The sequence below is a fragment of the Bufo bufo genome, chromosome 6 (assembly GCF_905171765.1).
Source record: "Bufo bufo chromosome 6, aBufBuf1.1, whole genome shotgun sequence".
Lineage (NCBI taxonomy): Eukaryota > Metazoa > Chordata > Amphibia > Anura > Bufonidae > Bufo > Bufo bufo.
The window spans coordinates 212811611-212826171 of record NC_053394.1 but is presented as its reverse complement, the minus strand read 5'-3'; the positions used below and the strand labels follow the sequence as shown (position 1 = coordinate 212826171).

Here is a 14561-nt window from a genome sequence, read left to right as displayed (position 1 = left end):
ATATTTCTTAGGTATATCTGGTGAAATTTCCTCTTTTGGCCTCCCATCAGGTGAATGGAGAGCTATGTCTACGATTGGCATATGCACAAGGTGGCTTTCATGGTTCTTGTTTACCAAACGTAGTGTGAATAGAGCCTTATTGTAACAAAACATTTCAGTCTCATATTGGCCCCTTTGTCAGCCTCTCTGTTTATCACTGCTGACAGTAAATATTTAGCAGTGATATGTAATGTCGCCAGTGTGGAACTTGCTGGTTCTTTTCTTCTTTGAACGGTCAATTCTGTAGAATCTGCAGCATTTCGTTACTTTCCTTTATTATACAAGCTTCTTTGTCATTCCTTTCTTGTATCATTTGATAATGTATAGATTGCCTAGTGTTTGGTTCAAAATAATTTGAAAGGCAAGTCTGATAAAGTACATGGATATAAAATTTTTACAGTGCATGTTGTCAGATGTATGCACTTGGAGGATTTGCCAATGTATACCTACACCAGATGCTTCCAGTCAATGCCACTTTATAGGCCTCCATGTACATTTTTTTAAAAGTATATTGTGGGATAATAAAATAATGTAGTCTGCTCTGCTAATCTATACAGCGATGAAAAAGGTATACCATCCTATCCAAGGACATTCTTTTAACTTTTGTTGAGTGAATGGGGGGGATGGGCTGTGAATATGTTTTTTTTTTTAATTTGTTTTATTGAATACACAAAGCAAGTAGTAATGACAGTCTTAGTACAAAATCCAGCATTAATTGTACATTATTGTTATCCTGTAGAGACGTACATATGACATGTGCATTATAATGTTAAATAAAATAAACAGAATAATAAAATAACAGTTAACAATGAACTTCTGTGCTGTATCGTTACTTTGCCTCATTACATCAAGCCGAAGGGTCCTCCTCCCCAAAACAGGCTGTGAATATGTTTGATGTAAGGCCAGGAGCTCTCTTAGTGCATACAGCAAATATGCAGACGCAATGTGAATGCACCCTTATTCAGACCTTTCCCTGTGTGCCTCTTTGTTTTTCATATGGAATCTGTAACATCTGCAGTGGCTTAGCCACGACATGTCTTTTCTAAATGCTAACCCCTCGGCGCAGCCGGACGTGACTTAGGGACCAGTGCCGTATGTACGGCGCAAGGTCCGCTGGTTGCTGGGGTAGGATCACAGGGGAATCGGGGCACCATGGCTGCAGGCATCCATGCCGCGTAAGGGCATCATGGTGTCTTTCCGCCCCCTGCAGCTCCTAGCACTGAGATTGGCCAGTCAATGAAGACCGGCACATCGCAGCGCCGAAAGCAGAAGGAATCTGCGGGGGGAAGAGAATCATGGGGGCATTACCGGTGCTGAACTAGTCAGCAGCAGTCTCCTCTGAGGTCAGGCAGGGGACTCCAGTGTTTGGTGTCCCCTGCCAGCGCAGCGATTGACTGGAACAACGCTCCAGCCAATGGCAGCGCTATAGCAGCACAGGAAAGGGCTGAACCTCTCTGCAGACTGAGCACAAAAGCGACCAGTAAGAAAAATGGTACGCAAGCTGACGTTTGGCAGACACTGCAATATAAAAATTTACTGCAGATACAAAAAAAAAAACACTTTAAATATCAAAATATATATATATATATATATATATATATATATATATATATATATATATATATATATATATATATATATATAATCAATGAAAAAGACCGGCACTCGCTGTTGATAATTCTTTCTTTGTATTTATTCAGTCACATGTACAGGCAATAAGTGACGGCGTTCGGTGCTGCCGCACCTTCCTCAGACTTATAAGTCTGAGGAAGGTGCGGCAGCACCGAAACGCACGCGTCACTTATTGCCTGTACATGTGACTGAATAAATACAAAGAAAGAATTATCAACAGCGAGTGCCGGTCTTTTTCATTGATTCTACATTGGGACGCCATCCCATAGACTCGTGCACCGTGACCATATACAGCAGTGCCGACCTGTGATTATTATAATATATATATATATATATATATATATATATATATATTACAGTCAGGTCCATAAATTTTGGGACATCGACACAATTCTAACATTTTTGGCTCTATACACCACCACAATGGATTTGAAATGAAACGAACAAGATGTGCTTTAACTGCAGACTGTCAGCTTTAATGTGAGGGCATTTACATCCAAATCAGGTGAGCGGTGTAGGAATTACAACAGTTTGCATATGTGCCTCCCACTTGTTAATGGACCAAAAGTAATGGGACAATTGGCTTCTCAGCTGTTCCATGGCCAGGTGTGTGTTCCCTCATTATCCCAATTAAAATGAGCAGATAAAAGGTCTAGAGGTTACTTCAAGTGTGCTATTTGTATTTGAAATCTGTTGCTGTAAACTTTCAAGTTGAGATCCAAAGAGCTGTCACTATATATATTTTAAAAAAAAAAAGAGGAAAACTTCAGATGAAATAATAAAATGAAAAAGATGAAAAAATAAAAAAATATCTGCACCAAAAAAATTAGCCCAGGTGATGAACAGTGGTTTACAGACTGATCAGCGCTTGGCAGCCACAGTTCGCACACAGAAAAAGTGGTGCAGAGCTGGAAAATTGTAAAAAAATAAAAATTACCCAAAAAAGCGCACGTGTATATATATGTGTGTGTGTGTGTGTGTGTGTGTGTGTATGTGTGTGTGTGTGTATATATATATATATATATATATATATATATATATATATAATATAATTTTATCTGCAGTAAATTTTTATATTGCAGTGTCTACCATTTTTCTTACTGGTCGCTTTTGCGCTCATTTTTTTTTTTGTTTAACCCTTAGGCCTCTTTCACACAAGCGTGACGGATTAGGTCCAGATGCGTTCAGGGTGTGTTCAGTGAAACTCGCACTATTTTGCAAGCAAGTTCAGTCAGTTTTGTCTGCAATTGCGTTCAGTTGTTCAGTTTTTTCCGCGCGGGTGCAATGCGTTTTGATGCGTTTTTCACGCGCGTGATAAAAAACTGAAGGTTTACAAACAACATCTCTTAGCAACCATCAGTGAAAACACATCGCACCCGCAGTTGCTTGCGGATGCAATGCGTTTTTCACGCACCCCCATTCACTTCTATGGAGCCAGGGCTGCGTGAAAAACGCAGAATATAGAACATGCTGCGATTTTTCACGCAACGCAGAACTGATGCGTGAAAAACAACGCTCATGTACACAGCCCCATTGAAATGAATGGGTCAGGATTTAGTGCGGGTGCTATGCGTTCACGTCACGCATTGCACCCGCGCGGAAAACTCGCTCGTGTGAAAGGGGCCTTAGGATACCGGAGTTTTTTTTTCGTTTTTGCATTTTAATTTTTTCTTCCCTATTTTCCGTGAGCCATAACTTTTTTTATTTTTCTGGTCACATAGCGGTATAAGGGCTTATTTTTTGTGGGACAAGTTGTACTTTCTAATACCACCATTAATTATGGCATAAAATGTTGTGGGAAGCTGTAAAAAAATTCCAAATGGGGTAAAATTGGAAAAAAACCGCAATCCCTTCCACAGCATTTTGTTTACGGCCCATGCCCTTCATTCTCTGCGTCAGTACGATTACAACGATACCCTATATGTATAGGTTCCTTATGTTTAAATAGTGTAAAAATAAATGTAAACTTTGAGAAAAAATTTATTATAAATGTATTTATTTTTTAATTTTGGGTTATCCGGAATTTATTACTAGCTTATTTTGCTCATTTTTGCTCATTTCTTATCCTGGCATCTGGTGGCCAAAATAAGAATTGCAGTTTGAAAACTGCTAGCTTTCTCAGTAAAGCGACCAGTATTCAGCGCAACTATCTATGCCCGGATTGGACACACGGGGAATAGTAAGGAAGTCCGAAAGCGCGAGCTTCTGGGTTTTTGCGCATTTAGGTGCTGTGACCTCACTTGATCACTGCATCTAAGCATTTAATTACCTTGCCGTTTGCGGTAATTAGCCACAGGTCTCTGCTGTTTGAAACAGCAGAGACTTGCCAGCCATGACGACCGCTGCACGCGCGAGCGGGCGTCATGCTTGCACAGCTCTACCAGCGCCGTACATCTACGGCGCTGGTAGCGAAAGGGTTAAAAAATACAGTTAGTGTTAAATAGAAAACAATTTTAGGTAGTGTTAGTGCGTAAATCCTGCAGTTCACTGTGCAGATTCCCCCCCCCCCCCCTTGTAGAGATATATATATATATATATATATATATATATATATATATATATATATATATCCATCCATCCATCCATTCCAGATCCGTTTCGTCAAGCGGACAGCAAAATGCTGAAAGCACCGTTTTGGTGTCCGCCTCCAGAGCGAATGGAGACTGATCGGAGGCAAACTGATGCATTCTGAGCGGATGCTTTTCCATTCAGAATGCATTAGGGCAAAACCGATTCGTTTTGGACCGCTTGTGAGAGCCCTAACTGAAAGCCAAAACGCCAGTGTGAAAGTAGCCTTAGTGTAGATTTTTACACACACATAATATCTGTGTGCGTGGGTTCTGCACCTGCTGAGCACTGATCAGAAACATACATTTTTCTGCTCGGTTTACTGTGCAGATTTTTTTTTCTTCGTGTAGATAGAGATATATATATATATATATATATATATATGAAAATCCAGCGGGAGCACCAACCAGGAAACGGGTGCAATATCCACAAAGGCAGCGGCAATGCCCCAATAATACAGCTTAAAGAAAATAGGACTGCACTCCAGATAAAAGTGAAAAATAGTGAAACTTTATTCACCCATGATATGGCAACTTTGCGACGTTTCGGCTCACAAGAGCCTTCTTCCCATCTTCCCTCTTGTGAGCCGAAACGTCGCAAAGTTGCCATATCATGGGTGAATAAAGTTTCACTATCTTTCACTCTTAACTGGAGTGCAGTCCTATTTTCCTTAAGCTGTATTATTGGGGCATTGCCGCTGCCCTTGTGGATATTGCACACGTTTCCTGGTTGGTGCTCCCGCTGGATTTTCTTCAATATATATATATATATATATATAATATATATATACACTGCTCAAAAAAATAAAGGGAACACTTAAACAACACAATGTAACTCCAAGTCAATCACACTTCTGTGAAATCAAACTGTCCACTTAGGAAGCAACACTGAGTGACAATCAATTTCACATGCTGTTGTGCAAATGGGATAGACAACAGGTGGAAATTATAGGCAATTAGCAAGACACCCCCAATAAAGGAGAGGTTCTGCAGGTGGTCACCACAGACCACTTCTCAGTTCCTATGTTCCTGGCTGATGTTTTGGTCACTTTTGAATGCTGGCAGTGCTTTCACTCTAGTGGTAGCATGAGACGGAGTCTACAAACCACACAAGTGGCTCAGGTAGTGCAGCTTATCCAGGATGGCACATCAATGCGAGCTGTGGCAAGAAGGTTTGCTGTGTCTGTCAGCGTAGTGTCCAGAGCATGGAGGCGCTACCAGGAGACAGGCCAGTACATCAGGAGACGTGGAGGAGGCCGTAGGAGGACAACAACCCAGCAGCAGGACCGCTACCTCCGCCTTTGTGCAAGGAGGAACAGGATGAGCAATGCCAGAGCCCTGCAAAATGACCTCCAGCAGGCCACAAATGTGCATATGTCTGCTCAAACGGTCAGAAACAGACTCCATGAGGGTGATATGAGGGCCCGACGTCCACAGGTGGGGGTTGTGCTTACAGCCCAACACTGTGCAGGACGTTTGGCATTTGCCAGAGAACACCAAGATTGGCAAATTCGCCACTGGTGCCCTGTGCTCTTCACAGATGAAAGCAGTTCACACTGAGCACATGTGACAGACTTGACAGAGTCTGGAGACGCCGTGGAGAACGTTCTGCTGCCTGCAACATCCTCCAGCATGATCGGTTTGGCATTGGGTCAGTAATGGTGTGGGGTGGCATTTCTTTGGAGGGCTGCACAGCCCTCCATGTGCTCGCCAGAGGTAGCCTGACTGCCATTAGGTACCGAGATGAGATCCTCAGACCCCTTGTGAGACCATATGCTGGTGCGGTTGGCCCTGGGTTCCTCCTAATGCAAGACAATGCTAGACCTCATGTGGCTGGAGTGTGTCAGCAGTTCCTGCAAGACGAAGGCATTGATGCTATGGACTGGCCCGCCCGTTCCCCAGACCTGAATCCAATTGAGCACATCTGGGACATCATGTCTCGCTCTATCCACCAACGTCACGTTGCACCACAGACTGTCCAGGAGTTGGCAGATGCTTTAGTCCAGGTCTGGGAGGAGATCCCTCAGGAGACCGTCCGCCACCTCATCAGGAGCATGCACAGGCGTTGTAGGGAGGTCATACAGGCACGTGGAGGCCACACACACTACTGAGCCTCATTTTGACTTGTTTTAAGGACATTACATCAAAGTTGGATGAGCCTGTAGTGTGTTTTTCCACTTTAATTTTGAGTGTGACACCAAATCCATTTGAAAAATTTGATTTCCATTTTTTTTATTTTTGTGTGATTTTGTTGTCAGCACATTCAACTATGTAAAGAACAAAGTATTTCAGAAGAATATTTAATTAACTCAGATCTAGGATGTGTTATTTTTGTGTTCCCTTTATTTTTTTTGAGCAGTGTATATATATATATATATATATATATATATATATATATATATATATATATATATATATATATATATAGAACAAAGAAATCGGACTGCACTCCAGTTGTGTCTTCAATGAAAAAAGGTTTATTCACCCATAAGTGGCACAAGCGACGTTTCGGCTCGCAATGAGCCTTTCTCAAGCTTGAGAAAGGCTCATTGCGAGCCGAAACGTCGCTTGTGCCACTTATGGGTGAATAAACCTTTTTTCATTGAAGACACAACTGGAGTGCAGTCCGATTTCTTTGTTCCGTATCAGTGGGTAAGCACCAGTTACCATACTCAGACTTGCACCCTCTCTACTTGATTTCTGTTTTGGTGGTGCTGCTGGTAATTTTTTTCCAAATATATATATATATATATATATATATATATATATATATATATCAATTTTAGGTAGTGTTAGTGTAGATTTTTGCACGCAACATCTTTGCAATTTTTTCAAAACTTTTTTTTTTCTTTACTCCTTTTCAAATTTATTACTAGTGATGAGCCGCAGGGGCAATATTCGAATTCGCTATATTTCACGAATATTTGGATGAATAGTCGCCATATATTCGAGAATTTGCGAATTTGTGATCTTCAGGCATTATTTTCTTGATTGTGAAAATTTGCATTAAATTTCGCATAAAAATTCGCATAAACTGGTAATAAAAATGAATATTCGCGATTACGAATATATTTTGCGATATTCTAAATATTCGCAAATTATCTAAGTGCTCATATTCGCGATTAAAATTTGCAATTCGAATATTCGTGATCAACACTATTTATTACAAGCCCCTTCACATGTGAAAACACAACATACACACCCCTCACACTAAATAAAGGTTTACACATTTCACACGTCACACCCCAATGAAATAAAAATGTCCCGTCCATGCCAACGAGTATACTCAGCTGAAGAGGCATACGCCATGCTTGTCTCTGATACTGAGTCTGCCAGTGAGGGTGAAGAGGATGCCACAGCTCTGAAATACAGATAGACTGTGCGGGCTTTACTGAACTAGATTTTTTTCAAAATCTTCTTCTCTGAAGATTTTGTAAATTTAATGGTGGCCCAAACCAATTTATACGTCCAACAATTCATTGATCAAAACCCTACATCGGCATATGCCAGACCCCTAGGTTGGACCCCAGTAAGTGCAAGATGAAGTTTTGGAGACTCTTTCTGCATATGGGTGTTGTAAAAGAAGCCAAACGTTAGACAATATTGGAGTTCGGACATTTTCTACCAGACTCCAATTTACAGTAACACCGTGACCTGGAAAAGATTGAGTCAATTAGGAAATTCCTACAATACAATGACAATGCACAGTGCCCACCCCAAAACGACCCGACATTTGACCGTTTGTTCAAGGTTAGGCCTGTCATTGACCACTTTAACACCAGGTTTGCTGAGGTGTACAACCCAGATAAAAATGTCTGTGTAGATGAGTCCCTATTACTTTTCAAAGGAAGGATTAGATTCCGCCAGTACCTGCCTAGCAAACGGGCAAGGTGCACTTCACAAAATAGATAGCATCATGAGGAAATTGTGTGGAAATACTGAAGCAACATCTCAAGACATCAGCCAGGAAGTTAAAGCTTGGGCGGAAATGGGTCTTCCAAATGGACAATGACCCGAAGCATACTGCCAAACTGGTTACAAAGTGGCTTAAGGATAACACAGTCAAGTATTTGGAGTGGCCATCACAAAGCCCTGATCTCAGTCCTATTGAAAATTTATGGGCAAAGCTGAAAAGGCAGGTGCAAGCAAGGCAACCAACAAACACTGCTCAGTTGCACCAGTTGTGTTAGGAGTAATGGGCCCAAATTCCGACCAACTATTGTGAGAAGCTTGTGGAAGGATATCCAAAATGTTTGCAGAAAGTAATAAAAATGCCTTAAAGCATTCTGAGAATGGATGAAAGTAGGGCTTTCCTCCATAAGAACATGCTGGTGGTTAAGTACAAGGACAAGAGGGACGTCCTTGTACTGACCACCTTTCACACTAAAACCAGCTCCCCTGCTCCTGTACGAGGTACCACAACGACCACCCCCAAACCAGTTTGTATCGTGGACTACAACGGGCACATGGGAGGAGTGGATCTTTCAGATCAACTTCTGAAGCCTTACGGTGCCACACGAAAAACAAAAGTGTGGTACAGAAAGCTGGCCGCACACATTGTGCAGATGGCAATGTGCAATGCGTACGTTCTATTTCAATCTGCAGGCCACACAGGAACTTTCCTTCAGTTCCAAGAGGTGGTTATCAAGGCCCTAATTTTTCAAAGTCAGGCCAAGGAGGGTTCCAATACTTCAGGAAGTCATGGTACTCATGTTGTACCAGGGCAACATTTTTCAGGTCAAGTCCCCCAGACAGCAAGAAAGGGAAGGACCCAAAAAAGATGCAGGGTGTGTTCCAAAAGGGGGATAAGGAAAGACACTATTTACCACTGCGAAACCTATCCTGAAAAACCTGACCTGTGCATGCAGGATTGTTTTAAAATCTACCACTCATCCATGGAGTATTAATTTAATTAACTACCCTGTAGTTTTACCACCTTATATCTCTGATTTAATCCGCATAGGTTACATATCCACTTTTCAACAACCACTACATATTCATTTCTGTGAAACACCTGTTAGGTCAAAAGTGCCGTTTCAACCCCTAAAATGTTTGTACGGGGGTACTCTTTCTAAAATGGGGTCACTTCTTAGGGTTTTTAATTTCTGGGGACCTCAGGATTTTTTTTTTATGTGACATGGCACCTAAAATCCATGTCTGCCAATTCAGACCTGCCAGCAAAATCCATATTTTGCGGTTTGCCTGCTGTGTGCCCATACAGCAGGCTACAAGCACATATGGGGTGTTTCCTGAATGGGGAGAAAATGGGAAACACATACTGCAAATGCATTTTCTCCTTTAATCCCTTGTGAAAGTGAAAAATTGTGGTCTGCTAGTAATTTTTCATTTTCACAAATGTGTGCTGTTCTTGCGGCGGTACGCTTTACAAAATGGGGTCACTTTTTGGGGTTTTTAATTTCTGGGGACCTCAGGAATCTTTTAAATGCGACATGGCACCTAAAATCAATGTCTGCCAGTTCAGGTAAACAAAATCCATTTTGCTGTTTGACTCTAGAGCCCTGCTGTGCGCCCATACATAATTTTTTGAGCACATATGGGGTGTTGCCATATTCAGGGGGAAATGCATAACAAAATGTGGTGTGCATTTTGTCCTGTTACCGTTTGGGAAAGTGAAAAATGTGGGTGTAAAGCTACTTTTTTGTGAAAAAAAAAATGCAAGTTTTCATTTTCGCTGCCAAGTGTTTCCTAATTCTAGGAAACATCTTCGAGGTCAAATTGCTCACTACACACCTTGAAAGATTCCTTGAGGGGTGTAGTTTCCAAAATGGGGTCACTTTTTGGTGGTTTCCACTGTATGGCCACCTCAGGGTGTCTTCATATGCGACATATCTCCCAATTACCGTTCCAGCTAAATACGCTCTCCTAAAGCCATATGGTGCTGCTTCCACTGTGAAGCCTGCTGTGCGCCCATACATCAGTTTTTGAGCACATATGGGGTGTTTCTATAAACTCCAAATTCAGGGTAATAGATTTTGAGTTTTGTTTGGCTGTTAACCCTTGATGTGTTGCAGAAAAAATAGATTAAAATGTAAAATCTGCTGGAAAAAAAAAAGTGAAATTTAGAAATTTCATTCCCATTTTCCTTAATTCTCATGGGGCACCTAAAGGGTTAACAAAGTTTTTGTAAAATGAGTTTTGAATAGCTTCAGAGGTGTCGTTTCTAAAATGGGGTGTTTTATGGGTGGTTTCAGCCCCACAAAGTGACTTCATAACTGAACTGGTCCTTAAAAAATTGGGTTTTGGAAATTTTCTTAAACATTTTAAGATTCGCTTCTAAACTTCTAAGTCTTCTAACGTCCCCAAAAAATGTCATTTTCAAAATGATCCAAACATGAAGTAGACATATGGAGAATGTAAAGTAATAACTATTTTGGGGGTATTACTATCTATTTTAAAAGAGAAATGTAAATTTTGAAATTTGCTAATTTTTTAAATTTTTTTGTAAATTTAGCATTTTTTTTTTATAAATAAAAATTAAAGAAATTTACCACTGTCATGAATTACAATATTTGACGAGAAAACTATCTCAGAATGGCCTGGTTAAGTAAAAGCGTTTTAAAGTTATCACCACATAAAGTGACACATGTCAGATTTGCTAAAAATGGCCTGGTCCTTAAAGGGGTTCTCCAGGAATTAAGAAAATGAAAATACTTAAATATTACTTTATTATAAATATAGAACAAATGAAAATGTAAATTGGAGGGCACTCAATTATCAAGAAGTCAAATGGAGATTAGATACATTTATTAGAATAAAAAACACTATTTGTTAGAATAAAAAAAATATATAAAATAAAGGCTATGCGGTCTTTACAAAAACACCAGACTGTGATCTCAATAGTACTAATGCCCTATTTCAGGGAAATCATTTTGTGGATGCCTGTGTAGATCAGTGCTCCCCCCCTTAATATGGGGTAAGATCGTACTGCTAGGATGAGCACGATCTCCACCTGGAGCATCACCCCAGTGATAATCGCAGAGGACAATTGGATTGCAATAAATGATACTAGTATACAATATAGCACAGATGAAGATAGACAAAAAATAAATAAAAATACAATAATATGATTATAATGGTAAGGATGGCAATTTTCTGAATCAAAAACAGTTGTCTTCAGGATCCCTCCCAATGATCACTTGGATGACTAGTCCCGCTGCAATGCAACGTAATATTCTTCCAAAATGTGAATAAAATATAAATAGGATTAAAAATGGAATCCTTCTATAATGCAGTACATTAATCCCTTTCAGTGAGGGTAGACCAATACCTCTTAATTCACTATATTATCAGGGGTATGCTTGTACTGTCCAGACCTCTCCTGCGGTCTCTGTGTATTGCCGCAGTTAAATTGTGAGAAATCCCGTTTTGGTATAATCATTCATCAGCAAGTATTGCCATATAAACCAATAGCTCTATTAATCTGTATGTTTGCCACAAGGGCTACGTTACCCTCCGATGGACTTGGTATGATAGTGCCGGCTTGTATGTGTCTGTCAGTTGTTACGTTAGTATGCGCTCCGGTCGGCGTCCCACGTGTGCTGGGATCGCCGTTCTTTTCTTTACAGCGCTGTCTATGATTCAGGGATGATCGTCCTCAATTGTGGTCAGGTGGCTATCTTGGTACATTCCAATAGTTACATTTTCAGTATGGCCATCTAGTATGTACGTTCTTGAATTCATATACTGTCTTTATCAATACCAAATGTGTTTCGGGACTACGGTCCCTTCCTCAGTGATTGATAGTATACTGATGCTAGTGCCTTTTTATAGCGTAGCTGGCATTACGGGGAGGAAAAAAAACTCAGAAGGGGATAATATATGGAGCGGATTCCAATGAATCGGCAGGTAGTCATACATAATTTTGCAGAGACTATGCGTCTTTTATGCGGTATGCATTCAATATGTATAAACTATATTAGATATTAGTCTATATGTTACATCCTAAAAATTGTCAAACATAATAGAAAAATAATAAAAACATATATAAAAATATATAATGGACAATAATAAATAATGAAAATATAATACAAGGTATACTACATATTAAAAACTTGATATACTGGATACTGACAATTCCGTAGATGATTTTGACTGTGGGACTAATCCTGTCCCTAATTTTCCTTATTTAATACAATATGTACTACGGAAAAAAGGCTATTGGGGATACTATATCCCTGATATGGGTAATTGATTGATACAAAAAAAGAAAAATGACCATATGTTTCATAAATATAAAAATAACCATACTATTGATAGCTTTCTTATATCTCAATAGTATTATAAAACCAATAATAAATATAGTAGAATATGAGAAGGTAAAATGAAAAAGTCCATAGTGTAGAAAATAGGGAATTATACTGGAATTAATAATGGAATAAATAGTGAGATATATATATATATATAACGGATGATCACCTATAGGAAGGAATACTAATATGGAGGGCTGATGGTCGTGTAAGGGACGGAGGCCGACCTGGAAGGAGAAGTCGGGATGCTGGTAAACAGCCTGGCCCCGACCTCCCATCCCCCATCGGCATCCGCCCTGTCAAGTGGAACTTGATTTATAAAAAGCCGAACCAGTCCATCTTTGCATTAAGGCCTGTGGGGGCTAATGTGTCGAATTCATAAATCTTTCTTACCTCTGCTCTGGACATTTTTGCAACAGAGTTCCCCCCTCGCCACGATCTCCTAATGTTTTCTAGGGCTGCGAACTTAAGTGTGCTTGGGTCTTTCTAATCATATTATTGTATTTTTATTTTTTATTTTTTGTCTATCTTCATCTGTGCTATATTGTATACTAGTATCAATTATTGCAATCCAATTATCCTCTGCGATTATCACTGGGGTGATGCTCCAGGTGGAGATAGTGCTCATCATAGCAGTACGATCTTACCCCATATTAAGGGGGGAGCACTGATCTACACAGGCATCCACAAAAGGATTTCCCTGAAATAGGGTATTAGTACTAATGAGATCACAGTCTGGTGTTTTTGTAAAGACCGCATAGCCTTTATTTTATATATATTTTTTATTCTAACAAATCGGGCTTTTTATTCTAATAAATGTATCTAATCTTCATTTGACTTCCTGATAATTGAGTGCCCTCCAATTTACATTTTCATTTGTTCTATACGTTTTACGGGCTTGGGGTGTTGCCCTTGGAGTGAACACCATCTCACGGTAGTATATGCAGGTGACCCACTGAGACTTATTGCATCCTTTATTATAAATATATTCTCAAATACCTTTCATTAGTTATATTGGCTCATTTTGTCTGGGGAGCAATCCTCAGGGGAAACAAAATGGCCGCTTTCCCATTAGTTCACACAAAACCTGTCCTGATCACACATGAGGAAAAGTTACTTTACAATACTGAGGTTAAAAAGCTGCCTCATCCTCCTCCTCTCTACTTGCCAGGGATTATGATCCCGAATACAGATGATAACATCTTCAGCTGAATCTCTGGAGAATTTAGTTCATTAGGAGACATAAAGTACAGAGAGGACGGACAGGACAGGCTGTGGTAATGGAGATTGTAAACAAGAGCTGCTGCTCATTAGCCACACCTCACCCTCCTCTCATGTTTCCTCATCTTCTCCATTCCCACAGAGATTCACCTGTATTCAGGATCATGATTCCTGACAAGCTGAGCAGAGAGGAGGATAAAGCTCCTCCTGTGTGATTAGGACAGGTTTTGTGTGTACTGATAGGACGGTGGCCATTTTATTTCTCCTAATGATTGCTCCCTAGACAAAACAAGCGATTCTAAGTAATGAAAGGTATTTGTAAATATATTTACTATAAAATAATATTGAAGTATTTTCATTTTTTTAATTCTTGGAGAACCCTTTTAAGGTGAAAAATGGCAGGGTCTTACCAGTGACTGTATTTATACATTATAACATCCCTTGTGATCCTCAGCTGTGTCATGTGTCCAACTCTATGATCTCCAGCTGAAACAGGACAGGAAGTCAGTTACTTCTCTGTTCATCCTTATGAGACTGCTATTGAGGCTCCCATAGGAATACATAGATAAACTGCCTTCATGTCCACACATAAGATGCTGCGTTATTTTGAAAGTCATAGTGCTGGTAATATGACACAGCTGAGGATCAGAAGGGAGGTTATAACTCACAAATAGTGTTACTGGTAAGAAAATAAAATTCACTGCAGTTTACATTATGTACCTTTCTAACAATTCAGAGAATAAAAATAATTGTGGGAATGCGTCTTTAATGTAAATATTAGTGACTACATAGCATGCGTTGGTGATTATGACAAATATTAAAAACATGATGGTTA

General features: G+C 39.9%; 1 protein-coding gene across 5 annotated transcripts in view; it reads left to right on the top strand.

Moving 5' to 3' along the window:
* The window catches only part of DLG5 (discs large MAGUK scaffold protein 5), a 233215-nt gene that overhangs the window by 118908 nt on the left and 99746 nt on the right, over window positions 1-14561 (top strand). The gene's annotated exons all lie outside the window — the stretch shown is intronic.